This window comes from Euwallacea similis, chromosome 33 (genome assembly GCF_039881205.1).
Source record: "Euwallacea similis isolate ESF13 chromosome 33, ESF131.1, whole genome shotgun sequence".
NCBI classification, from domain to species: Eukaryota; Metazoa; Arthropoda; class Insecta; order Coleoptera; family Curculionidae; genus Euwallacea; species Euwallacea similis.
In genome coordinates, this window is record NC_089641.1 from 729,036 (window position 1) to 754,859 (window position 25,824).

Below are 25,824 nucleotides of genomic sequence, written 5' to 3' on the forward strand. Positions count from 1 at the left end.
GGAAACTTACCCAAAAAAGACGATTTCTTCAACTGGTTCCACGGAGTACAAGAAAAGGTAGGATAAGGTAATGAAAATAATATTCCAAGATTTAAAGGATATGCGCTCCGAGTAAAGGAACCCGTTTAAATTGTAAGATACATCCGTTCAGATCATAAGCCAGAAACAAAAGAACGAGCAAAATTTAGGAATCGCTAAGAAGCCACACAAAAGCAGGAAGTTCGCATGTCTCGGAAATTCACCAACCAATGAAATGCGACAACCAAATGACCACTGCGCCATTCCATCTAATATGATCTCGTCGAAATGAAATATTTTATCCTTCTCTTCACGATGCCGCGAAGTAGAGAGAAGACGAACACTGACTGAATCGACGAAGTAGAACAAAATGAAGAAGCACGGTTACATTCAACTGTTCAATGTGACAGGATATGAAATGATCGATGGTTGAGTACCAGTAATTGGAAAACAAAACAAGAAGACACATTTATTTAAATTAATTAAAGAAGCAAGCAAATTCCTCTGTGGCCACAAATAAAACGGTAAGCCATCACAACTAAATACGAGAAAAATATCGGTGCATGCCAGTACTAGAAGTAGAGAAAAGAACCACAGGACAATTAGTTGATTGAATGTGAGCAAACCTGAATGTGTTGTTAAATAAAATTAAGAAAATAAGAGTGCCACAATTACATTTAGAATAATTGTAAATACTGAAGAAGTTAAGCAAAAGATACACGAATAGTAATCCAACAAATATTTATTTCCAGGCCAGGTGCTCAACACCCTAAAAAAGATTTTCTTAACAAATACCTATAAAGGCAAGGTGAAGGATTCTGGGAGCTTGCTTATGTAATATTCATGCTAAGTACGATTAAATCATGAAGGTAGTATTAAATCACAAAATATGGTTAGCAAAATTTAGACTATGACAATTGCTAAAACGGAAAATTCTAAATGAGTGCCTTTCTGTATGATTCCTACAAACAAATTTACAAGTTAAAGATGTCTAAGTTGGCAAAAACGAGTTTTTCATAATGACTTCTGTTTGTGATAATACCACGCGAAAATAGAGAAAAATTCAAAAGAGGTTTACCCAAGTTAGAGATTATGTCATGTCTTTTAGAAACCTTTAGAAAGGAAAAAGTAGATATTTTGCGTATTAATAGTACTTCTTATATCAGTTACCAATTTTGAGCATAGACTAATATCTTGAAGTAAAGCTTGAAAAGGAAGTTGGGCGTCCCAATTTGATTTATGGTTCCGTGCTTCTGATGTAATTCCCGTTGCCTTGGGAAGTTGCAACTAGTCTGAAAAGCCTTTGTAATGTAAAGTCCGGTGGATGTACCATCTTTTCAACTCATCACTATACCAACGTCTGACCTCTTCTTGTCCTCATTAATACTTCCACAGACATGGATAAACAAAGTGTATAATACGTTAATCAATAAACACTTTTACGTCTTTATTGCCCAATATTAAGATGAGATCATGCGAAACCCAAACATTTTGGTACGGCTCGACAGTTTGGCAATTCTGATTGGGCTAACACACGAAATTCTTTCTCGCTGTGTCAGACGGTTTTTGTAAACATTAAAACCCATAATGTAATTTATTTGCCAATTACATGACTCATCAGTGGATATATTGTTATAAAAATAATAGACTAGAAGTAACGGTATTGGGACGGATTACGGAGAGCTCATGCACGAGATGATACAAAAATAATAACTTTTTTTATGTAGTGCGATGGGTTTTTGCCATAGCCTTATTCTTAAGGCTAAGGCTTTGGCAGATGATGTTTCTTGCAATTTCCGAAACAATCCTCAAATAGGTGTATAAGCAATGTTTCATATACGGACAGGTGTGAATCTTTAACTTTTTATAGCCGTGAAAAATGCCCCCGACAAACTGCGCCAATCTGCATTTAATACCCTGAGAGACCAGTGGCCATTCTTAATAAAATTCCCAAGTAGCAGCATCCGGCTGGACGTAAGTGGTCGCATTATTCATCCAAGTAACGACCCATCTCCGACCGATAGTCTTATTAATATTCCAACAAGTAGCACCACTACTACCAGAGCCGACAAATTTGCATTTCATTCGCTCAAGAAAAATTGTATTGTGCAATCGGTTGGAGAAGGAGAAAGAGAACCTGATGGCGCCCCAAGAACTTAATGGTTTTTAAATTAAGCATTTCGAGAATGTCCTTCAACGAACCGAATTGTATACGTTTATTGTGTTCGGTTTGCCGCGATCCGTTTACGTAAGATTAATGGATTAGGATATTGGCTCGGAATAAATCAGTGAAGAACAATCAGCGTCGTTACTAGCGGGATGTAGCTATGCCATCATAAATCATAGAAAAATAACGGGCTGTGATACAATTTCAGTTCAATTCAGAACAATTTAATGAGCACTGTTTACTAAATAGCGATCAACGTGCCCAATATCAATCACATATGCAACAGTTTCGTGTAAACTTCAGACTTAAGATTGTTCAGCAATTTTTCATCTTAAATCCATTCTGTATAAAGTTTTTATTCAGTTTTCCTTCCTTCGATGTATTGAATGAAGCTTTCAAGACTCCAGCCGGATTTATTTTGCGGCAGAATGCATTATATAAAAAAATTCTCTGCAAAGAAATCTAACAAAGCTCTTCCATTGAATGTTGTTCATTCTGAATACATTAAAAAAAACACATAATTCTTCAGAATAATGCGTTTTTCGCTCTCCTTATTGCTCAGTACATGTTGTTTGGGAAAAGTGTTCACGTACCTCTGTATATTTAGAAATTTGACACATTTATACACGAGTTACTCCTGGTTACTCAGACATAACGAATGTCGCTTCAGGTTAACATCCTATGTGAATATTTGCTCACTAACCCATGTTATGGGAAACACCTTAGTTTCTCCGGATTATTCACAGAAATGTCATAAATATAAATATCTTATAGAGTTTTTCATTCACTACCAGTTAATATTTCACAAATTTTTCTTCAGGTCACTTTAGGTTATCAAATTACTCATACCTTCATATATCTGAGTTCACAAATTTATCATTAACAAGTAACTCGAGATTGCTCAGATATATCTCGAACCTTAATTCGAGTAAATTCGAGTTCTTTAGAGATCTTGGAATATCTTTGTGCGAATTGAGATCTGAAATTGCACAGAATGTTAGCCTAAGTTAATTCAAAGAATAGGTAGCATTAATGCAATTTTTCATAATTCAATTCATTCAGTTTTCCATTCTCGTAGTTGAAAAAATCAAATAAAGCTGTAATATATTTTGAAAACTGGGATTAAGCAGCCATTAAGTCTTCCAGGAAATTAGCCATTTATAATACAAGCGATGAAATCTGAAAACGGCTATATAAATTAATAAAGCAATCCGATTAAATCTGACCGGGCTATCCCGTTGGCAAGCTTTATCCATTTCGCATCCATGATTTAGACGTGGCTCTTTTTTCATACCCCGGCTCTCCCATTCCATTCCCATTAAAACTGGTAATTTTTAAATGGAAGAGTTTTTAGGGTCCATTAAGGCTTAATCGCGGAATTAATGATAAACTCGGCCGAGTTGTATTTTACACTGCCAGACTTTATTATTTTTCACCCCCGGAGTTTTTGATTGCTCAGCCCCAACAATCACGAAAAACGCAATTTTGAGGGCTTCCTCCTTGATTTCCCGATAAAATCGACGAACCTTTAATGGCATCTAGTCTAGACGGCTATATTGCCTAGCCACTTTGAGTTACAATGAGTTTTTGATCTCTCGTACAAATATAAAAAATAAAATGCCGTTTAGGAAGTTATTAATAAAATCTCCTAAAGCCGAAAGAAGGAAAAGTTAATAGGTTCATAAAAAGCGCATTGCCATCTCCGGAAGGATCTAGATCTGAACTTTTAATACGGTTAGACTATCTAGGGACTTGCACTGCTTTCATGAGGGAATTTATAGCTTTCAGATAGGGGCCATATTTAGAAAATCGGCTGATGGTGCTTTTTTCTTTCAACTTTGCCGAAGGTCAAGGAACCACTATTCATAAAAACCATAGTTACTGTATAATAACATTCATTGTTTTAGTATATCACTTCTAAGAAGGTTCGTGGAACACCTTTTGTTATTGTTTTTGCACTAAAAGCCTCTGTCTAGGGGAATTTATTGTTATTACTTTGCTGAAGTGCGATTTATTGTTGACTATGCAAATTAGACTTTATGTTAGGTTTTGCATTGAAGTTAAAGTTTATTACCCTATCCATATGTTTACCGGTATCAATAGGGCATCATAGAAAACTGGACTAATTAAAAATGAAGGTTTATTTGTTTTGGCATGAAATTACGACTGCGAAATATATCAAACGACCCGAAATAACTTTATGGTACAGATGCGGACTTTATTGTTTGAAATGTAAACATTCAACTCTATTATACAGGTGGTAACTATTAAAACTGTTGGCACGCTTTGTCGTGTTTGCATAACATTATATTTCATAAAGTATGCATTTTCTGTACAGGGCCTTGTTTATTTTGACAGTGACCCGAATAACGGAGAAGAAAGGTTGTACCAAAAAAAAGTAAACTTTTAACGAGACTGCTTCGTGTTAAACTTTCGATTTAAACATGGGAGAGTATTCTTTTAAAAAGAGGCTTGATGTTAGTTTAGGCTCGAATTAGGCTGAAAAGGGTTAATCGATTTAGAGATAAGTTATAGTGTAAATGAAAAATGCATTTTTTGTAACAACAAAACATATTTCGACCCGACACAAACTCAACACTGCATTTTTACACCAAAAAAAATCTATTCAATCCCAAATGCGTTTTAAGTCATTGTAGTAATCATGAGTAACTTCCAGGACTATTTAAGTAATATGCATGAACAAAACCGTCCTTCATCTATCTCAAAACTGTGTTAACTTCTGGAAATAGTATTCTTCCACTCCTCACTAGTTCCTTGTTCTAAATAATTAATTCCTTAACAAACCATTTCTTAACAATTAAGTAAATGATTTCTCAGCTTAAATTGATCCATAATTAAAACATTTTCAGGGTGCGAGCTTGTGGTGCTAACATTTCCATTCATCTTTATAAGTCAACTGCAACGACATATACTCCATTTCTCGTCGAAAATGTATTTTTCCTCTTGTCGACAGGGTCAATTTCCAGGTGGGTTATTGTGGAGTTTTCAGTCTTTCAGGGATGAAAAAAAACGCGCATCAAGAATTTTTGTCGTACCAAAGTACCAAATAATTTTGTCAACTCATCTGTGAAATAAACCAAAAGCGGTAAATGAGAAATCGGTTTGCTCTGTAGGAAGGTTATCTTAAGAAAATTCAACCACTATCCTAGAAAAGAAGATTCTTTTTCATTCTCCCAGTGTCATTTTCATCAATAATTCTTTTAGAGATTTATAGCCTCCTCCTTTTTCCTATAAACTGGTTAAGATGGATGGTTCAAAATAGATCCAAATTCTGGCAGCTTTACCAAGAAAATATTATCCATAGAAACATTGAAGTAAAGATCGAGTATTGGTCAGTGCTGTGGTTACCATGGAAATTATCTTCTAATTAAAATTACCAGCATTGGACTATGGGATGCTGAAAATCCAAAAGCGGATCAACAAAAGATTTGAAAGTGTTTAGAGTATTTCCTTGAAAAAATTGCGAATGATCCAATGTTATCCATACATTTTAAGTTTGGATAGTTTATCAGTGCAACCCTTGTTTTAGATCTCAGTTATTATCAAAAATTGGATTTTTGCGTGCTTAAAACTCAGAGGCGTATCAGCCAAAAATTTGTCATGAAAATGTTGACAAATTTGTTATCAAAACGTTAACAAAAGCTGTTGTCCGAGCTCTTAGTAAAGGCTGAATATTTTTGTAAGTTAGTTTTAATAGAGAGTAATGTGAAACTTTACCACTTCAACAACCCCTACAGGCATGTTAGGCGTTATTACCAAATAAAACAACTGAAAAAATGAACAATCCGTCTCAAACGTAGAGAATATACTCTTAATTCATTGTATATTCCAATCTTCACTAATGACATCACAATCAAATTAAGTGGACTAACTCCATTTGCTTTCCTTGACCTTGGTTGAACTTTCGTCCCATCATCCCGTGCTAACACAGTTAGGCTAATCTGCGTTATTTCTGGTTAACTCTTAGTATTGATAAATTTGTGAACAAATCAAGAACAAATTTAAATAAATGTGCTGTTGACCTTTTGAACTCTTGGACGCAGACATAAGCCAATTTTGTTTAACAGCATGTCCATAGTCTGGCAACCCAATTTATCTAGCATTTGTACTAATAGTAACTGATTCGTTCGGGCTTTTGTTAGCTCGTCTGAATGTCACACGAGTGCTTATAGGTGAGGAAATGCACTTTCACAATGCATTGAAAAGAGCTGGTACGGCCACAGGCAGTGGAGAATGAAAAATAAGTACCTAATGCAGATAATAAATGGGGACATTTATCATGTATAAATTTCTGCTGATTGTTAGTGTCTGTGCTGCCATAAATTGACTGAAAATCAGGTGCCAACTTCTATTTCAAACGGTGTGAAAGTGTATTTACCTGCTTATTGTGTTCTCAATGATCTATGTTGGAGAGAATTTGCATAGAATTCAGTTTTTCCCTGATCCTTGATTTATAATTCAAAATAGGACATTCCCGAGCAAAGTTCTTAATTAACAGCCGGTTTTTGAAGCGCGAATAACACGATCGAAGGGTAATTGGGTTGATTTATACAAAAGCGATAAGTCTGTGCCGATTTCCAACAACGGGCCTATCGTTTGTTTGATTTATTGGTTTCACAGCATTAATATTTAGCATTAATTTTTCACTCCCAATGGCAATGACAAGTTTTAATTAAAAATCCAGCTGTCCAAAACATTCTTTAACAACTGTCTAAAGGTGCGTTTATTAGCATGTTTGCTCGAGATAAATAACCGTATCTAAAAAAAATTACCAAATAGACACGCCTGGCGCCATTCAATTTCAAGCTTGCTCAAGTTTCTTTGCTCTGAAATATTGACAAGTTAATGCGGCTTTATGGAAAACGAGGGCGTTTCTTTCACTCCCTTTCCATTCGATTCTTGACACATCAACATTATTTTAATTGATGGTAATCAGGTCCGTTTTGCTCGGAGGCCAAAAGACTCGCTTTGAGGTGCCACGATGAAGCTTCATGTGTGGCGCTTCTATTGATACTAAAATTCCAAAAATTCTTAGCTTGTTTGAAGTGGGCTGGCACCAGTTTTATAGGTAATATTGTTTCAAGAATGGCTATGCAAATCAAAAGTTTTAACGTGGTATTTATTCAACGATTTTCGCGGTCAAAAAATCCGGAATACTCGACGGTTTACCTCTATTTGGATATATGGTTTCAAGCCGTAAAGACTGTGATATATGATTACGCTTTCCGTACTGACTTTTATTTGTCCAGGTAGGTGTATGGAAATTACTGAAAAATGCCGAATAAATATTTGCCTTCGTTTCTATGCCTGATTTGGGTAATTTCGAACGGGACTTTATTTCGTTGATAACGGAGGAGATTCATAAAAATTACTTAAAAATTGCAGGTATTAAAGATTTTGGTCAGGTTTTATATTGTTAAAGTGCATGAAGACCTAAAGGAGATAAAAGGTTTTTTTGTGTGCAACTCAGCCACTTCAATATCTCCCGCTTGTGTCTGGGACGTTATTCACAAACAAAATAAAAGAAAGAATTAAGCTTGTAATATCTCTGTTAAAACTTGTTTAGAGTCTGTGGTATCGACTGGGTCGTAAATAATAAGACGCGAAATTTTAAACGTGTCGTCTTTATATACGTACCAAATAAAAATTTACAAAAATCTGTTTTTCAAGTATTCAACTGATTCAAACATATTTTTTCTTTTCAAAACAGAATAAAAAGGAAATAATAAAAAAGTATTCCAAAAAGTATTAGTCCTCTAAATCTACTTAGCCTAATATAGTCGGAAAATTCCACCATCAAATTCCGGGAACAATTTTACCATTTTTCCTTGTTTCGAGATATTTTCTGGTAAGAAAATAATTGAGCGTAAGAGCTTTTAGGTCATTCGAATCCGATGATACTTTAGTTTAGCGGCCGGGAGTAATTTGTTCGAATTCGACCAAAAAGATAATTAAAGTTTTATCCCCGAATTTAAGGCTTCTATTAACTGCATAAAACGCATAAATTTTCTGTGCTTTTTCCATATGAAGCGATATTGGCGGATTAAACGTCTAATGGATGCCGTTCTCGATTGTGATTTATTATTAATTTTAAAGCTCCCTCGCAGATTTGTTCCGTTTTCAAATATAATTGGTACTGCTTGTGTCCTTTTTTAGCTACGAATATTCTAAAAACTACAGTTGTTGAATGATGAAATGCCTCTGATCATCTCTGTTGTTCTTTTAAAACTCACAGTGGAAGGTCTATTCTAGTAGTCCATTTAAAATTTTTAGTAGTAATGCTGGCTATATTGAGTTCAGCTTCAGAAACCTGATATTTTGAGGTGAGAGTGTCACATTCAATGTGATCATTGATGATTGTTTAATGTCTCAAATTCTTCATCTCTCTTGGCCTTTCACTGGGACAAATATGCATTACTTCAGGGATTAGCAATTTTCCAAGGATGTGAAAGCACCTATATCACGAACTTTCACTATTTCAGTGAAAAATACTCCTACTTCTTCGTCTCCCATATGTAATGAGTAAATTTTCTCAATGTACTGTGACTTGAATAATTTACAATACACATTTACTTATAACAACACGTTTAATTAAGCAATTAACCAAACAATTTCTCTTGCCACGTCCTAAAATATTGTTAATTAACCTAAAACCCTGGAGGTTTTATACGAGCTAATATATCACGGCGATACAGATCACTTATATAGATTTGCATAAAGTACGTACTCGTGTATGTTCGCCGATATGGTCACTCGGTCGTAAATCTGGTTTCGAAGGAGGCTTAAAAATGTTTTTGGGTTAACATGGTCACGATAACTTACGGTTAGGTTATAATTAATAACCATGGAGGTCGTTCGTTTATGTATGAATCGAATGTTGTTTTTTTTTTAACATTCTGGAATCAAAATCAATTATATTCTGGTCAATCTGAACTTCAAACGTGGGCTATTTTAAGAGCTGGAAGGCTATTTTTAGCACCCATGCCACGGCCATATGGCTAGCTATTATTGATGTACGTTTATAACTCCCAAATGTATTATGAATTTTTCAAGAAATATTTTATTAAAAACCAAGGGAAATTGGTCAGACATTAGATAATTATTAATAAATAAGTAGTCGTCATTACGGTTATCAATGCCATCAGCAAATATTTGGCCCGATTGATTGGACTTGACCTCCGGAGAAGAATTTTGTTTTTATTTATCGCCTGCCCCATAAAACCAATTTGTTTCTATATACTAAAATTCGACCGTGGAAAGAAAATAATAGAAATGACCTTGATTCCCAATCGCAACTAAACAGATATGCATTTGTTCCTCTATTTATATCAGTTGGTCGGTTATTTTGAGCCTTTTGGTTATTTTCACATTACAGGAACTCGAAATTGCAGCACTAGTTTACTTTTGGAGCAGGAAAGGTCAGTAGCCATCCTTGAGTGAGCAGTGTATCCTTGAATTTTCTGCAGAGCAACCTTTACATTTTCTGCGTGGTGTTAAAAAAAGAAAGTTGCTGATCTGTTAGATAAGTTTTATGATAATATCTAATCTTCTTAACATTGGAAATCTATTCCATTAAAATGCCACTTCACTGAAAAATTTGGAATAGAAACGGGAGCGTAAAATGCAGAAAACTTGAAAAAACAGGAATTATATAAACGTGGATAAAATTAAAAAAAAAACTTATAATCTTCTTGTCACAGTGGCAATAAAAACGTGTGAGGCCTTATCAGCCAATTACCATAATAAATCGACGTAACTAAAGGAATAAATTGCTCCTGACAAAAAAACCGATTTACTTATTATTTTGATTACTTTTACATCAATGGGCAGCAAAGATTGCTTCAGTTTTATTCAGAGCTTAGTGTCGCTTGCGATAAAAACCCCCAAAAAAGCACTTTGAGCTTCTGAAAATGTTAATTCGCACAACCAAGAATACAGTGCCATTGCCCATTCCAGGTCGGATTAAAGTGAAACCGACACCCACTGAAAAGTATTAAGAGTAATCGAATAATTGACTCACGAGTCTTACAAACTTCTGTATTATGCAAACTATCTCTCAAATTTTTCTAAAAATGATTTATTGGGTTAATAGATTAGGACCCACTAATGATTGTTGGTGTGGTATTGCTCAGAAAGCTATCAATTTACCCTGGCAACGGCGATCTGTCTACACCTAAAATGCCATTAATTCGATATTCGATATACGTGCTGCCCGATAATGCCAAGGATATCGATTATCAGTGGAAAATCTGATACTTTTAAAAACATTCGCTTAATGTTTTACACGTGAACGGAATTGGGATCGTTTACATTGCTGCTAGGTATCTTCTCATATTATAATCTCAGGATTTTAGAAAGTTAAACTGTGATTTGCGAGAATAATGTGATGTCTTGTCAGAGAAGTGCAAGATAATTTTGTCATTGGAAAGAGACGTTTTGAAAGTCATTCTCGTAATAAATGAATATTGCATTCTTCTTTCTTTTAGTTTGTTGTTTGCCTTTTTCTTTTTCTGATACGTTGAGCATAATAAGAGTCTTTAGACTTTTTATTACACCCGAGAAGTAAAAAACATTTTTAGAATTTTTAAGAATCACTATTTTCAAAAGTTTCTAACAAAACTCAAATAAACAGACAGATTTATCGAATTTAAAACTACAAAATCCAGAGCAACAAGATGATGGAAATATTTTCCTTAAAAAACAGTAGATATCTAATTTGATGTGACTAGATGGAGTATTTTTCGTTATTCATTTAAGCGAAGCAATTTGAACTTCTAAGTAACTAGACTGAAGTGCCTAACAGAAAGTTTTTTTATTTTTCATTTCTCCCGTAGGTACCCCAAGAAAAATTTTTTTAATTTTTAAAAAACACTGTCGGTTTTTAACTTTCTGATTACCAAATCCAGAATTTCTAGTAGCTACCAAATTTGGAGTGTCAACATGGAGAATTTTTGTAATATGTACAACGACATTTAGCACGGAAAATAAAATGCTCAACAGGTTTTTAGTCTGAAGGAAAATTTGCCAATTTTTCAGAATTTCCATACATTTTTTACCTCCTTTCCAGACCAAGATAAACCAGAAGACAGATTTCTTTTATAAACTTTTTATCAACACTTATACTAGACTTCTGCCCAGCAAAAAGACAAGAGCCATGACGAGTTCGTATGAGCCTGAAAGGCACAGTAGTCACGATCTTGCATTTACCAACGTTTGAGTGGCGTTAAAGACATAATCAAATACGATAGCATGAACAAGAAGGTTTTTTCTAGTTAAAAAGCCCATTTGATTGATGGTGGGTAAGGTGTGCGACTACTTGTTGTTTGTGTAACAATATAACTCTCGCTATATCAAGTAGTGTTAATGACATTCGTTAACTGAAACCTTAAGTATATATTTGTGTCTTTCTCTCTCACCTGGAAGGGCTGGGACTTGTCTATTAAAATTTGATTTTGGGAGCAATAAAAATTGATGAAATTATATAGATGTGTGAGCTGAAGATTAATTGCAATTTTTATATGGGTAAATACTTGTGTAAAATTGAAGAACCATGAAATGTCTTTTGGAGTCCTAAAAGCGATAAAAGCTCAATTTTATAACTTTTATGTCGCTGTAAAAGTTTACCAGTCAAGGATAATCTTTCAATTTTATGGGGTTCCTTAGGGGAGATGAATAAATTTATATGATTTTGTATTTATAGATGCAAAAACAAAATCGAATTAAGAAAATAAAATTGATCCTAAAAAACAACTACAGAGAATAAAATACCGGATTATATATTACCTCTGTTATTTCCCTAATTTAATTTTTTTTACTTTCTGAAAAACTGCACCAATACTGTATTGAGAATTGTTATTTGCGTTTTAGTCTGTTTTTATTCCGTCATTTAAGAGTTGAAGAACAATTGGAAGAAGTTCAGTCTCCTACATTTTTTAGAATTTGGAAGGAAAACTCACTACCCAAAAAATAATAAAAGTTTGAAAGATGAAAATTTTAACGATGAAGTGGGTCGAAAACTAGACGGTAGACTGCCCCACTGATGAGTCGACTCATGCTCCGCAAATACACCAAAGAATTGGCAAAATTTAGAATGAAAATCTGGATGAAAATTTTCAATGATACTACAGTGTTGTACTTAGTCCCAAGTTGTCGAAATGGAAAGCAGCTTTAAGGCATTGAAATTTGTACACAATAATCCTACAAAGAAACTTAAATAATTCAGTTCGACATATTACCAGCCATTTAACATGTTGAAAACAGATCTTTTTAATGGTTCGTCGAGATTGGGTGTAGTTTTTTGGTATCAGACTAGAAGGCAATAACAACGGCTAAATAGCCCTGCAGAGACTAAAAATTTTAAAAGAAAATTTTAGAAAAAACAGCTTTTTATGATGTTAAACTATATCATAAGAGGTATTAAATTACGAAAAAGTTGTTCAAAATCGAGTGTTAAGCACTGTTTTTTAACATAACGAATTCAGAGAGCTAAAAACTTGTGTGTATACTTCTAGAATTCAAATATTGCTTTGGATCGAATTTCAATCGGAGATAAATTTGAATCGTCATTAGTTTTAATCCAGAATGCTAGTAACACTTCAAATATACTATATTTGTTATCGATATTTTAGACTTATGATGTCTTAACGTGTGATAAAGAAGGTGACGAAATAGGGATCAAAAATAAAAAAGTAGACAAAAACAATTCCAGAAAAAGAGTAACTCTTGTTATAAATTTGTAATACAACTGACAATTAAAACAAACTAAAGAAGAATCACAGAAGAATGATCCAAAGCGATTCCAGGAGAAGTATTATGTAATCTCTGAAAAGACTACAATTTGCTCAACGATATCCGCTTGTAAAATTACCTATTTCAGTGTTTTAATGTGAACTTGCAGCATTTCCATGTTTTTTTGTAATAAGAGTTAAATGCAATCGATAAAAAAAAGAGGACAGGCTCTTGAAACGATTAAAAACCAAATTAATCCCCAAAACGTTAAGGTTGACGTTCAAAATTTTCTCTCCATTTTTTGCCATTCATCCAAACAGCATATCAATTTCAGCAACATACACACCGTGGACCGTAAATCATTTTTACGTCATTAACATTGAACATACGCGACGCACGACATTCTGTTTATTGTGATTTGCATCCATTTTATTATTCTACGTGTCAAGGCGATCATAACTCACTGCTCTTGTTACCCAGGAAATCTGACCATCATTAAACTGATCATCACGTAACACATACGTTTTTCTCTCCGGTCCATTATTACTTTGACATGCAAGCGTTAAAAACAAACGTGTCTGGTCTACTTTAAATGACAGGCTTTCGTCATTTTGTTGATACAGTAATAAAGTCATTTTGTTGATATAGCAATGAAGAATAAACATACAGAGTATCCATTAAACATATGGCAAAAATCAACAGGTTATTCCTTAGACTCTTCTAAGAATATTTTATTCCTTGTTGATTTTTGAAAAGCTTTTTTGTTCCGAAGATGCAGGGTGAGAAAAATTGCCAACTATACCAACATTTTATTAGTAGATATTACATGTAAAGTTTCTTAATCTACTGGAACTGTTGAAAAATCGTTTCTTATTGCGTTACACCCAGCAATGATCCGATTTTTCAAATATTCCACATTTTCCACTGGAACATTATAAACTAATGACTTTAGGCGCCCTTATAGGAAATAATCCAGAGTGTTTAAGCCCGAGAATCGAGCAGGCCATAAGTGAAGTCTACCTTGACGACGATTTTTTGACCTATTAAGCGAATTTCTTGAGAAATGAATTGGTCGAGGTGGACCTCATAATGACTGCTTCACTCGAGGTAGTCATTTTCAACAATTCTTGTAAATTAAAAAGCTCTAAATGTAATATTTATTAATAAAAAAAGGTTGCTATTGTCGAAAATTTTTCATGCCCGGTATCTTCGGGACAGAGGCTTTTCAAAAATCATCAAAGGACAACATATTCTTAGAATAACCCCCTAAATTTTTAACGTATGTTTAATGAACACCCTGTATAGAAGTTTCGCACGAGCATTAAAATTTAGAAGCAAGCGTGTTACGTAAGGCTTCTATTACGTGTATTAAAAAAGTGAAAAAGCTCCTAGATGCTAAATCAGTTTAAGTTCTCTATAATGCAATCCGAAAGCTAAGTTGACAACAAACTGACATCTCTAAGAAGGTTTCTATTGAATTGCTGTTTTCAAGCAGTAAATACGTATCCTTCGAACCTATTTGCGTATACGCCGCGAATCGAAAGATTGGCAATTGAATTGAACATCGGTGACGTAACAGCTACAGTATACAATTCGTCAGATACATCCGTTAGATACAATTTGTGTCAAGTGGGAACACGAATAGTTGTTCCTCCTGTATGCAGATGGGATTTTAGCCGATGGCGTGGAGAGTTGCGATCTCATTGGGTTAATGGAGCAAAGGGTAAATCTTTTTGTTTTTTCCATCATTGCCGTCCTCGCACTTCCCTGTAACTTAGGTTCACGCTCAGCTCTCAACGTATCCGGAAAAGGGATTTATTTGGGGCTTAGAAACTAAAAATAAGAAGAGACCGTTATATTTATACTGATTTCGAACCGTCGTCGCATGAGGTGAGTTCGAAAGTAGTGGCATAAAAACTACTTAATCTAAATCAAGAAATAGTACTAAACATAAGTTTTATCAGTACACCACTGGTTTGCATTAAACTCAAAAAAGGGCAAAAAACCAAATATTTGTTGGCCATTTTCTCTGGAAATAAAGCTTTTTCCCAGGGATTTCAGGCACTTTAACGCAATGCTTTATTTTATTTAATCAAAAGTTTAATAAAAAAATAACTTACAATAAATAAGTTCCAAACGTTTTGGTTCCATCTAATCAATTAAGATTCTATAAAAACATCCATCTTCATAATTGAACATATTTCGACTCATCCAGTTGGATCATACAGAATAAGTTCAAAATAGCTGTAATTTGTACAGAATTTTGCACAGTTTGATATGTGTGAGTCAAACTGTGTCTGAAATCGTTTAAAAAGTGTATACATCAAATACTTGTGGACCTCTGGGGTTCATCAGATTAGAGCCTACGTCAATGTTTTTCATGGGCATAGTAGAGAAATTTTCACATTTTTAAAACAGCAGTTCTTTATTCTTTTTTATTCTTGTGTGTGAAACACCCCGTAAAATTTTAAGGATATGTTGAGGCTAAATAAATAATGGTTTATAAAAGATTCACGGATTTGAATAAAACATTCTTAGCTGAAGTGTTTTCTAAGGCGGCTTATTGCGTCTTGCCCGAATAATTATTTTCAAAGCACTTCTTATCTTAAATGTTACTGTAATATTCCGCTCTAGCAAAGCTGTTTAGTACAGAATTTAATTCCCCTTCTCTGGATCTCTCGAAGATTGAGGGCCCGAAAAGTGCTCAATATTAAGTCCCTTCGTGGGACGTCACTTTAAATATTTTACAAGAAAATCATCTTTCAGACGAAGTAATTAACTTGCAGCCCACAACTTGCCCACTCACTCATTGCTCTGATGATTGCATTCATTATTCAAATACGTGTTAATAAAATAAGACAGTTTCCGATCTAATTTCAGTTAAGAATTACACGGTTTTTGCTTTTAAAGAAGTTTTAAGCCTGAACAATCCGGGCCAATGAAGTTTCCTCCTGAAGGAAAAAGCAGTTACTTCTTAGGAGTTTGGACTGAAAGGCGAAACTAACTCGGTCCCCACAGCTTCAAATTTAATAAATTCAAAGTTTTCTCTGAATCACCAGCGTCGTATAAAACTTTTAAAGTTTAAGTGATTAGCGGTGTATCTTTAACCAAGTTAACTTGTCAAAACTTTCTGCCAATCTTCCCTTTAGAAAAAGAAGGAGGTTGTTAATCTCTTTTTTAGGAACTGAACATAATGATATGAATAAGCAAACACCCCCTGTGGGGAGAATTTTTGCTATAAAAAAGTGTATAAACTAACCCTAAGAAAATGTGGAGTCAAATTTACGATCTTTCAGCCATGTAAACGAGATGGGGAAGAATCTAAATAAAATCTTCGTAGATGCTAAATCGGCGGTATTAGCACTTAAGTTTTATGGAAATGGCTTAGCAGGGTTGTTATGAGCATTTACTTTGGGGCTTACAACTACGGTAAAGGGAGACGTAATGGCCCCGTTATTTCATAGCCGAATAAATCAAAAACTTCTTTTTTCGTCTCAAAACCATTTAGGCGATTTGAGGTGCTCTAGATCAACAAGATCAATGTCCATGTCGCTACTCTAGCCAGATTTAATTAAATATCCTCAAATATTTAAAAAAGCACAAATACGCGAGTATGTACTTTTACCAAAGACGTGCTTCCGGATGTTGAACGAGCTCTCTTTGCCTTTTGTGCCTCCTTGCTTATGTTTTCTGAGAAAATAATGGACTAATGGAGATGGATGTAAGAATTGTTGAATACACAAGGGGAGTGCAAGATGGTATTGTTATACGAGTCGCCGGAGATGTTTATTTAGCCATGGGAAAAGTGGCTTTCGAAAGCCAATAAGGCAATAAGGTCAGTTTTTTATGCGCCGGTAAGTTCCTAAATAAAGCAAATGATGATGGGATAGCTTTGCGATGGGAAAGAAAAGTGTGTATTCACCAAAATTTCCTAACGGTAAACACAGAATCTGATACGCAGTAGAATGTTGATGGATTGATAACAAGCATTTAAAACTAGAAGGTATGCTACGGATCTCGATTGCCAGCGCCATGCCCAAGTTAATTGGAGAACAATAATGATCCACCTTATCTGATAATAATTCTAAACAATATTTATTTCCAAATTTAAAAAAGGCAAATATAGCATGGAATGTATTAGGTAGTTTTGTTGTAATCAGCGATAAGTGAAGATAAGTACATCAAGTCAGACGACTTAAAAACGGCAATATTTACTTAACCTTATCAAGAGCTTTATAAGGACATTCTGAAGGGTCACAATAACAGGATAATAAAAAAATTATTATTGAAGTGGTATTAAACAACATTTTTACGTTTGGGTGTTTTAAAATAACGGCATAAAATATTATGGAGCCAGTTAAGAAATACATGGTATATCGAATTTTAAAGATGTTTTAATAGAAAATAAACATTTTGAACAGGAATAGATTTAAAGACACGTATGAGAAACGCAGGTTTTGGAAAAACACCCTGCTACTCTAAAACTGTGATAGATATAAAATCGGCAAGTTTCGTAATTTATTTTCGTTCAGCATGTAAACACTTGTCAAGTTCGTTGATGCAAGTGCCTAAAATTTATTTATTCATTTAAGCAACTTGATGTGTCCTCCAACAGATAGAAACAAAATTTTTAAGATTGCTTCAAGGCAAAACAAAAATACTATTAAGAAATGGGACAACAAAATTTTTCAAAAAACGCTATTGTTATATTGCTTGCCATTGCTACGTGCAATTATTGGCATCATATTAGGAATTTTGATCGACAACCTTTATATCTGAGGCAATTTTTTCATTACAACCCTTAGAAGCCTTATGATATTAATGTCGCTTAAATTAGGTTTTCGAGAATTTGGATTTGACTAATAGATAATTTCAACAACGGACCACGTGTAGCACGTTCAATGTTTTCTAAGAAAGATTTTTTAATAATTGAAGAAATTTAGAACAAGAGTAATTAAAATTGGGTATAAAATTATTCGTCTAACATTACTAGTCACCATACTAAAAATATAATCAAGATTTTTAGCAGTTTCAAAGATAAACTTCTCTTCCATGGAACATTGCTTAATCGGAGGGTAAAAATTTGTATTTTTCGATGAGTTCGGGGAAACTCCAACTTGATAAGGAATTTCTTGAAATTTCATCAAACATTTCAACGATAGATAATCTCATGTATTCCGGATAATTTATCGTTTAAAAATATTTACCCCTCGTTGCGCAGTGACTCATTAAGTAATTTATGAGCAGTCCTACAATAATATCGTCTAATAATCCCAATTTTTGAACCTGATAAAAGCGACCGCAACATTTATTTCAGTATCTAAATTTCAATGAATACCAAGGGCAATCTAGGTCATCGGAAGCGGTTTTCATCAAAAAGCACTGATTAATTCGTACACGCATTTTCAATACCTGCACCGACTTATGGGCATTTCTTTACAGGAAAGTATAATATAATAATTTTATGCCTTTCGGCAATTAGTAGTAGTCACTATCGAATAGAAATAGCAAACGATGCACGGTCGAGATATCCGAGGTATAACCTTAAGAAACAATTTAATTGGCAGCTACTTTCGAACTGTCTTTCCGAGAAAACGCTTCCTGAAATAACTATTCTGTAATACCTAATTGCGCTGCTTGAAGCCAATTTGGCAAGAAACACTTCATGAGCTGAAAAGTTTACTTCAACTTCGAAAACTACCTCATCATTTACGAAAAAATTGACTTTTATAGGTCAAGCTTGAGGATCGCAGAAATCCTATCGGAAGTTCGTGACAAAATCGTATTGCAGCCCCGTATCCGGGGGCTGCAATATGACAATATTTAATGTATTTGCGTCTGGCAGTGTGGTACGACCTACTTCAGCGAAAAAATCCTCAACTGAAGCGTTAAGAGTCGTAAACTCTTATTAGCGGGTACCAGGGGTCGATAAATCGTCCCATCTCGCCAATTATTACTTATCAAGGCCGGAATACCGCATTACACGCGAATAAATTCATTAAAGAGATAGGCGTTCTGATTTATTGGCAGAAGCCAGCCGGTAATTACTATCGGCAACAGCGCGAATCTAACTTGCAATTAATGGAATATGTATGTGTTGACGGGACAGTTTGTTAAGTGCTGGTTGGATAGATACCGAGGTACATTACCTACCTTAAATAAAATAATGTAGTCTCCATGCTTTTTTAAAGATTATGTGAACTTGCCTTAGCCTTGCAAGAAGTCGTATGGCAACACTGCCCAGCGGGGCCAATTTTTCGACTAGACTCCAAGAAGCCCAAATGAATTTTGTATTTTTTTTAAGTATGGGATTTGATGAATGATGAAAAATTACGTAAAATGGCACCTAAAGGGTGGCCATTTGGAGTACAAATTCCCGAAATATCAACGGTTGAAGTATGAAAAATATTACAAAGTATTTATAAAATGCGGGAGTTATTGATGGCAAAAAATACATTAAACGGGGCGATTTGGAAACTAATACAATACATTTTTTAGAAATCCAAATAAAATGTGGCATTAATGGAATTTATCTGCTAAAAATGTATAGAAGCAAAAGGAAAAAATTAGAAGTACATATAAAGATAAAAATATAAATACTAAGTACAGACAATTTTTAGAATTTTCGTAGCTACTCAAGTACGAGGCCTACGTCAATTCTCTAAGGTTTTACCTTGTCCTTCCTACTTAAAAAAAAAACAATAAAATTAAAATAGGCTGAAAACGAAGATTCCAGGAACGTACTAAAGCTGCCTCCTGAACAAATTAAAAACAATTAAAACATAATTTTACGAAAAAGGCAGGGGCATATTAAGGTTATGTTTCTAGGAATCACTTACAAAAGTAATCTAAACTATTTAATTACTGTCAAAATAAATCGCGTACATCGATTGCTTTTAGTCTGCTCGTTTTTAGCAAACTATTTTGCGTTGTGTGAGAGTTGCGTAGTTCCGAAAAATGGCCAACGATGAGAACTAAAGCAGGGGCGTGCTGGAACCTAGATGGTAGAATCAGCAGCATTTGATGAATTGGATTTAAACTTTTTTTGGTCGAAAACTAATTATTTTCTGTCATATTTTTTTAGGGTGGTTCCAAAACATGCCAAAAAGCAAGAAAATAAACTGAAAACATTTACAATTAAAAACGTTCTATACTAATATGTAAATAGTGTAAATATACATATATATTTTACAGTAGCGTACAACATTTTATTCAAGACTTAGAAAAACACCTAACGAAATAATTTCCCGGATTTTTTAAAGCCAAAATATGTTTCACTTGCTTATTACTTAAATCGGGTTTAAACATGCAAGGTTTATTGGCACCAGTGTTCGTGAAATATTGACGCCAAAAACTTTAATCTTACGCGACTAAATACGCAAAAATACTGGCCCTATCCAATTGGCGCCAAAAATTCAATCATGTATAAATTTCTTTTAAACCGGGGTTTACACATACATGAATCATTGGTGCCAGTTTAGTAGGGCCAATTTAATTCATGCTTGTGTGAACCACGCTTTAAAGGGCGTTTGTTAGCACATGCATGAATCGGCGCCGTGTGACTCTCAGCCCACTAATCTTTTTGCATGTGCAGCCACGTAAATTTTTATGTGTCTGTAAATAGGCGCCAAAAATTCGTGCGCATGATGATGCTATAAGCAGTTAAATTTTTTGGCGCCAGTAATAACTCTAGCACTAGCGCCAGTAAACCATGCATGTATAAACCCACTTAAACACAGTTTGTTGGCACCAGTATAATTACTGGAGTCGAAAAGTTCTGGTGCACTAAAAAGTTTACTGCAGCTTCAAAATTTATCAACACTGGCGCTACTCAATTAACGTCATTGTTCATGCATGTGTGTAATCTCCGGTTAGCAAGCACTTCCGAAAAAAACGCAACCAACTGATAAATTGAAGCTTCTAAAAGCCAAATACCTGCAAATTCAAAAATCCGGGATTTTTTTAATCTAAAATAAATAATCTGCAATAGATGATATTCTTTAAATTTCGTAAAAACATAAAAAAAACAGTGACGTATTAGAAGTCAAAAGGAAAAATATTCTTATATACTACAATACCCGAAGAAAAGTAATCTTCAGAATATTTCACATACATAACAGTGTTGCCACATTTGTGACACTTAAAATGAAGTTTTTTCTGCGTCCAGTTTATCGCAAGGAACCATTCAAAATATCCAACATTATCTCTAGACGATCGGTAGAAAGAGTACTACTCAATCATCGCTGAACCTAAAATGTTCAATTTAAGCATTAGACATGTATCTCTAAAATCGAAGCTTAATTTACAGTAACACATTAGGTTGTTATCTACAGGGTGTCAAAGAAAACTCGTCAGAAAATCTGCTTTTCAAGGCATATTTTGTTGACAATAATTTTATTTTGACACATGTCAAAGTTGTCACGCCATCACCAACTTTTTTACTATGTGCTTCTGGGGTTTATGACAATAGAAATGTGGTATTACTACTAAGGAAATATTTGGATATCTCCTGATATTTTTGACACTCTGTACATTATTATTATGGGAATAACTTACCAGAATCCATCAGCTTTTAGTTTAAACCTCAGCCGAGTTCCACTGAAAAGTGAGTACAATTGCTGCAGCCTCAATGTCACCATTCTAAGGGAAAGCTGGCCCTCTTCGCACTTTTGGGTCACTTCTTGGACAATCCTCCCTCGGGCCACTAATTGCTGTTCCATGGGGTGATTTCTAAAGCAGTTGGTAACACTGTAGCGTCGCATCATAGAAGGACCCAAATTGTCAATAGTACCCAAAGGGTGCACATGCTTGTTAATAAATTCGAGGAAGAGATGGTCTTCAGTGGTCACTACGCGACATGTGCAGTTGGGCTGCGAACACGCCCATACGAGGTTTCCATTTGGGGTCCTTTCATCAAGACTGATGGGAAACAGAAAACCTTCCACTGAAATGCAACGCGTTCTTTTGAGTTTGTTATTAATTTTGATATACCGCACAAAACTTGGACAAGACTCATACTTGTTCACTTTACGTTTCTCCATGGCACCTTCAAAGAAGCTCTTTCAGTACTGGGTACTTGGCGACAATGAGCGCCTGACGAGCCCTTTCAGGTAAATAAATGTTCACAAAAGTTCAGAGAAGTTTGCACGCAGAAATTTTTGTACCGACTATTCAGGGTTCCGGTAAACTAGGGAAGGTAAATCGTTTTATGACTATACGAAGCCATTAATATCGCCTTGGTCTCCAGCGCTGCACTTGGTACCTGGATCGCACTTACATTGCCCTAAGATAATGCCTTTTGCTACACATAATATTTTGCATATTTATATATTACACTAATGTTGCATTACAAGGAATACGGTCTCATTGCACTTTTTCGATCCAAATCACATAATGAAATGTTTATTTGTCAAACCTAAAATTGATATTGAACCATTAGAATACTCATCAAACAGGGCTAACGTGGCTTAGGTCAACATCCTGCATTAGAGCCATTTGCATCGCTTGAAGTTAAATTAGACTGAAAGATGGCATTTTTAAAAGAAATTCCTTAACTTCGAGAAATGATCGTCGCCCGTGTAAGTTTGGTGAACAAAAAGTTCTCGATCTCTTTTCATTTTTCAGCTAGAAGCAAAAGTTTGATTTTGGCCATTGTTAATAAACCCTCGCTAGTTGTTATGTTAGTTCAAGTTAGTTCAGGTTAGTAGGCACTGAAAAACATTTTCCCTTTCAAAATAAACTACTGATATATTTACTTATTGTGAATGTATGGTGCACTACAGAGCAAATGAATAATTGCTGTAATATGGAGGGGCGATACGTCATATGTGACTCCTAATCTCACTTCACGTCCCCATGTATGCTAAAGCTGCACCAAAGAACATGTTAGAAGAAATCACAACTGTGAAATAACCCTTAGATAATTGAAAATTCAGGTTATTCTATTAGCTAAAGATCTAGACCCTTTAAAAACATTAACCTTCAATTGTGCCTAAACAAATAAGCTACTTGTATACCTAAGGTGGTATCAAGAAATACTTTACACTGCTTAACGGCTTCCTTAATACTCCTCATTTTCCAATGGTAGCTGGTATGTTAAAATAATCACGAGACATCTTCTGCATCGTTTCAGAAGATTTTCATACATCGGCAACGTCGCATCTAAATTTCCACGCATGCGGTGACGCATTTTTTGTATCTGATCTTGAGGTACCACTGATCCTTTTTCAATGTTATTTTAGCCTTATATTCCACTGTTTTTATAAGCACAAGTGTGAGTCAACAATAGCTGTTGATTCATTGGCGCGCAAGCTAAGTAAGTCGAGGATTTATGTGTAGCCCTAAGAACATTTTTAATTTTACGCAAATTCGAGATCATTTGGTAGGACTAAAGTAGTTAAAATTCAGTTTCGGTTGTAGGCCGCTAGTCTAGATCACACGAAGTTGCTTTCTGACTATACTAATACTAGAGTCAACATTTTTTTATAAATCCAGCTTTAGTTTAACTTTAATCAGAAGTGATGCAAACTTCCCTACGTCAAACTATGCCAAAATATTAACTTCCTGTTACTGTAAATTCTTACCAATGTCCACTAGGTCGATTAAATTTAAACTTCAAGCGATTTCCCTTGAAAATTGAGTACAACTGCTGCACCCTCAAAGTCACAGTTCTCAGACAAAACTGATTTTTTTCGCATTTTTTCGTCACTTCTTCAATAATCTGCCGTCGGGCCTCCAGTTGCACCTTTAAAGCATAGCCCCGGAACTTATTTGTAACGAAGTACCGCCTAGTTGCGCTGGGCTTCACATTATCTGTGATGGGGCTGTAAAGGTGCGCATGCTGATTTTTGAATTCCAGGAAGAGACAGTCATGAGTGGTCAATACGATCCGATTGCAACCCCGCGTAACACAAATCCAAAATAGCCTATGTTTGCTGCGTGTATGAGGAACGCGAAAGAACAGGAAACCTTCGACGGAAATAACACGCATTCGCTGATACTGGGTACTAGAAATTGGAACATGTCTAACAAAACTTCGACAATAATCGTATTTGTTCATTTGGCGTTTCTCCATGGCACATTTTCGTCAAATTGAATGCGCTGGGGTACTTCCGGTACTACCTAGGTGTGTCGCGGTACTGAGAGCCGTATAGAGAAATTTAGGCAAAAGTCTACAAAGATTTGCACTGTTGGGATTCATCGCCTTAAGAGTTCTCTGCTAATCGTGTTGCTGACGATTTAAAGCTTTGTTAGTTTGCTGATAATATGTTTATCACTTGGCAGTAGGTATCTTGGACGAGCACCGCCTAGCGAGAAACTTTGATCATTTTTGTATTTAATAACAACGATATTGCATTAGTGTTATACAATTTTCGGAATGTTCATTATTATTTTGATATTTTAAGTGACTGTTATGCGTTATGCTCTACATTTTAGTCAATATTTTTAATACAATTAACTCTCCTTATAGTCACCCATAAAACATCGGGACAATCCGATTACTGAAGTTATGGCTGTTGTAAAACTGTTATTATATACTCATCGAATCTTTGAAGTTTATGAATGTGTTGAAGCTATTTTCAGAAGGATTTTGTAACTGATTCGACGATTTTCATAAGATGTTGTAAGAAACTAAAACGTTTTAAAAAATAGCGCTAATGTTGGTATTTACAACAACTAAATAGCTGTTTTAAGCACGTTTCAAAGAAATGCTTGCAGCGACCCTTATTACTTATAATGAATGAAGTTACTAATTGAGCATATTACTCAGATGGTCCCTAAAATGACTAAGAGAGATCTCCTCACTAATGCGAAAATAATAATTGTAAGAAATATCATAATGACGTAAACCGTAAACTAAATTTAGGAGCTCTGTAAGATAACAGACATCTCGTTTATACCAATCATAGACCCGAGAATTTCTCTTTATTTGCAAAATTACAGTGACGTGTCGGAACAATAGAAAGAAAGTGTAAAAGTAGTAAAAAAGCTGAAACCGTTCTCGACTTTTCCTATAAATCTCACTCCATTTTCCTAACGGTGAATTATGAATAGACATTTCTTAGGTATTAGATCTCATGACTTTCGAGCTTTTATGACAAACGAATTGGGATTCAAGGGCTCGAGGGCATTTCTTGCCCGTTGGGGAAAATTCCATTCGACGAGATAAGTTTCATTACGTGTGAAAGGAAACTTATGTTTTTGTTCAGAGAGTCCTTTCTTCTAGTTTAATTAAAGTACATACCTATATCATCTGATAAATAAAAGCAGAGAAAATCTAAAAACTTTTTATTTGCTTTTAAATTAAAGTAGTAGAAACTCGAAAATGGCTGAAATGCTCTTGAGTTACAAACTTCATTATCCTATTATCTCGGCAAGAATCGTTCCAATTTTATTTCCAATATATAATGCTATCTGTTTATATTAGGGATATTGAGTAGTATGGGGTAGAATAAAAATTATATTTGACTTACTATATAAATATATTGCTCCTTTTTACATATCTACTCTATTTATGTTCTACGATTGTATTTTTCGTTTATTTTTCGAAACTATTCCTTTGTCCAATTAGGAAATTTTTAGACACCCTTGTACTTAACTGATATCTTCATTCAATTTCTAAATATATACATATTTGCCAAGATAACATATAATAGGTCGAATAGAGCTTTTTATTGCTTTATATACATACATTATACATAGTAAAAATTATCCTAAATGGTGAATGCCGCAAGCAAAACATTCACTTTTAGAAGATTTCTAAGAATCAAATTTCTGAGTAAGTCGGGTATTCCACACTTGAGAATAAGAATAGTTCAGTTTAATATTTGCAGAGAAATCGTGAAATATTGTCTCAAAAGGCCTGCAATAACGTAAAAGGTAAAATATTT

The 25,824-nt window shown here is 34.6% G+C and overlaps 1 protein-coding gene and 2 long non-coding RNA genes across 4 annotated transcripts in view; 1 reads left to right on the forward strand and 2 right to left on the reverse strand.

Annotated features, from left to right (window-relative positions):
- LOC136418203 (uncharacterized) overlaps positions 1–143 on the reverse strand; it is a 36,853-nt gene extending 36,710 nt beyond the window's left edge. Inside the window, exon 1 of the long non-coding RNA XR_010752894.1 lies at positions 11–143. This is a non-coding gene — a long non-coding RNA (uncharacterized lncRNA). The remainder of the gene's footprint in view (positions 1–10) is intronic.
- Positions 1–25,824, forward strand: part of LOC136418186 (cysteine-rich motor neuron 1 protein-like) — a 92,903-nt gene that overhangs the window by 17,072 nt on the left and 50,007 nt on the right. The window lies entirely within an intron of this gene.
- On the reverse strand, positions 20,663–24,096 carry LOC136418223 (uncharacterized). Its single transcript, XR_010752899.1, has 3 exons — positions 23,518–24,096; positions 21,491–22,349; positions 20,663–21,183 (listed from the first exon to the last, which is right to left on the reverse strand). It is a non-coding gene; the product is annotated as an uncharacterized lncRNA (long non-coding RNA).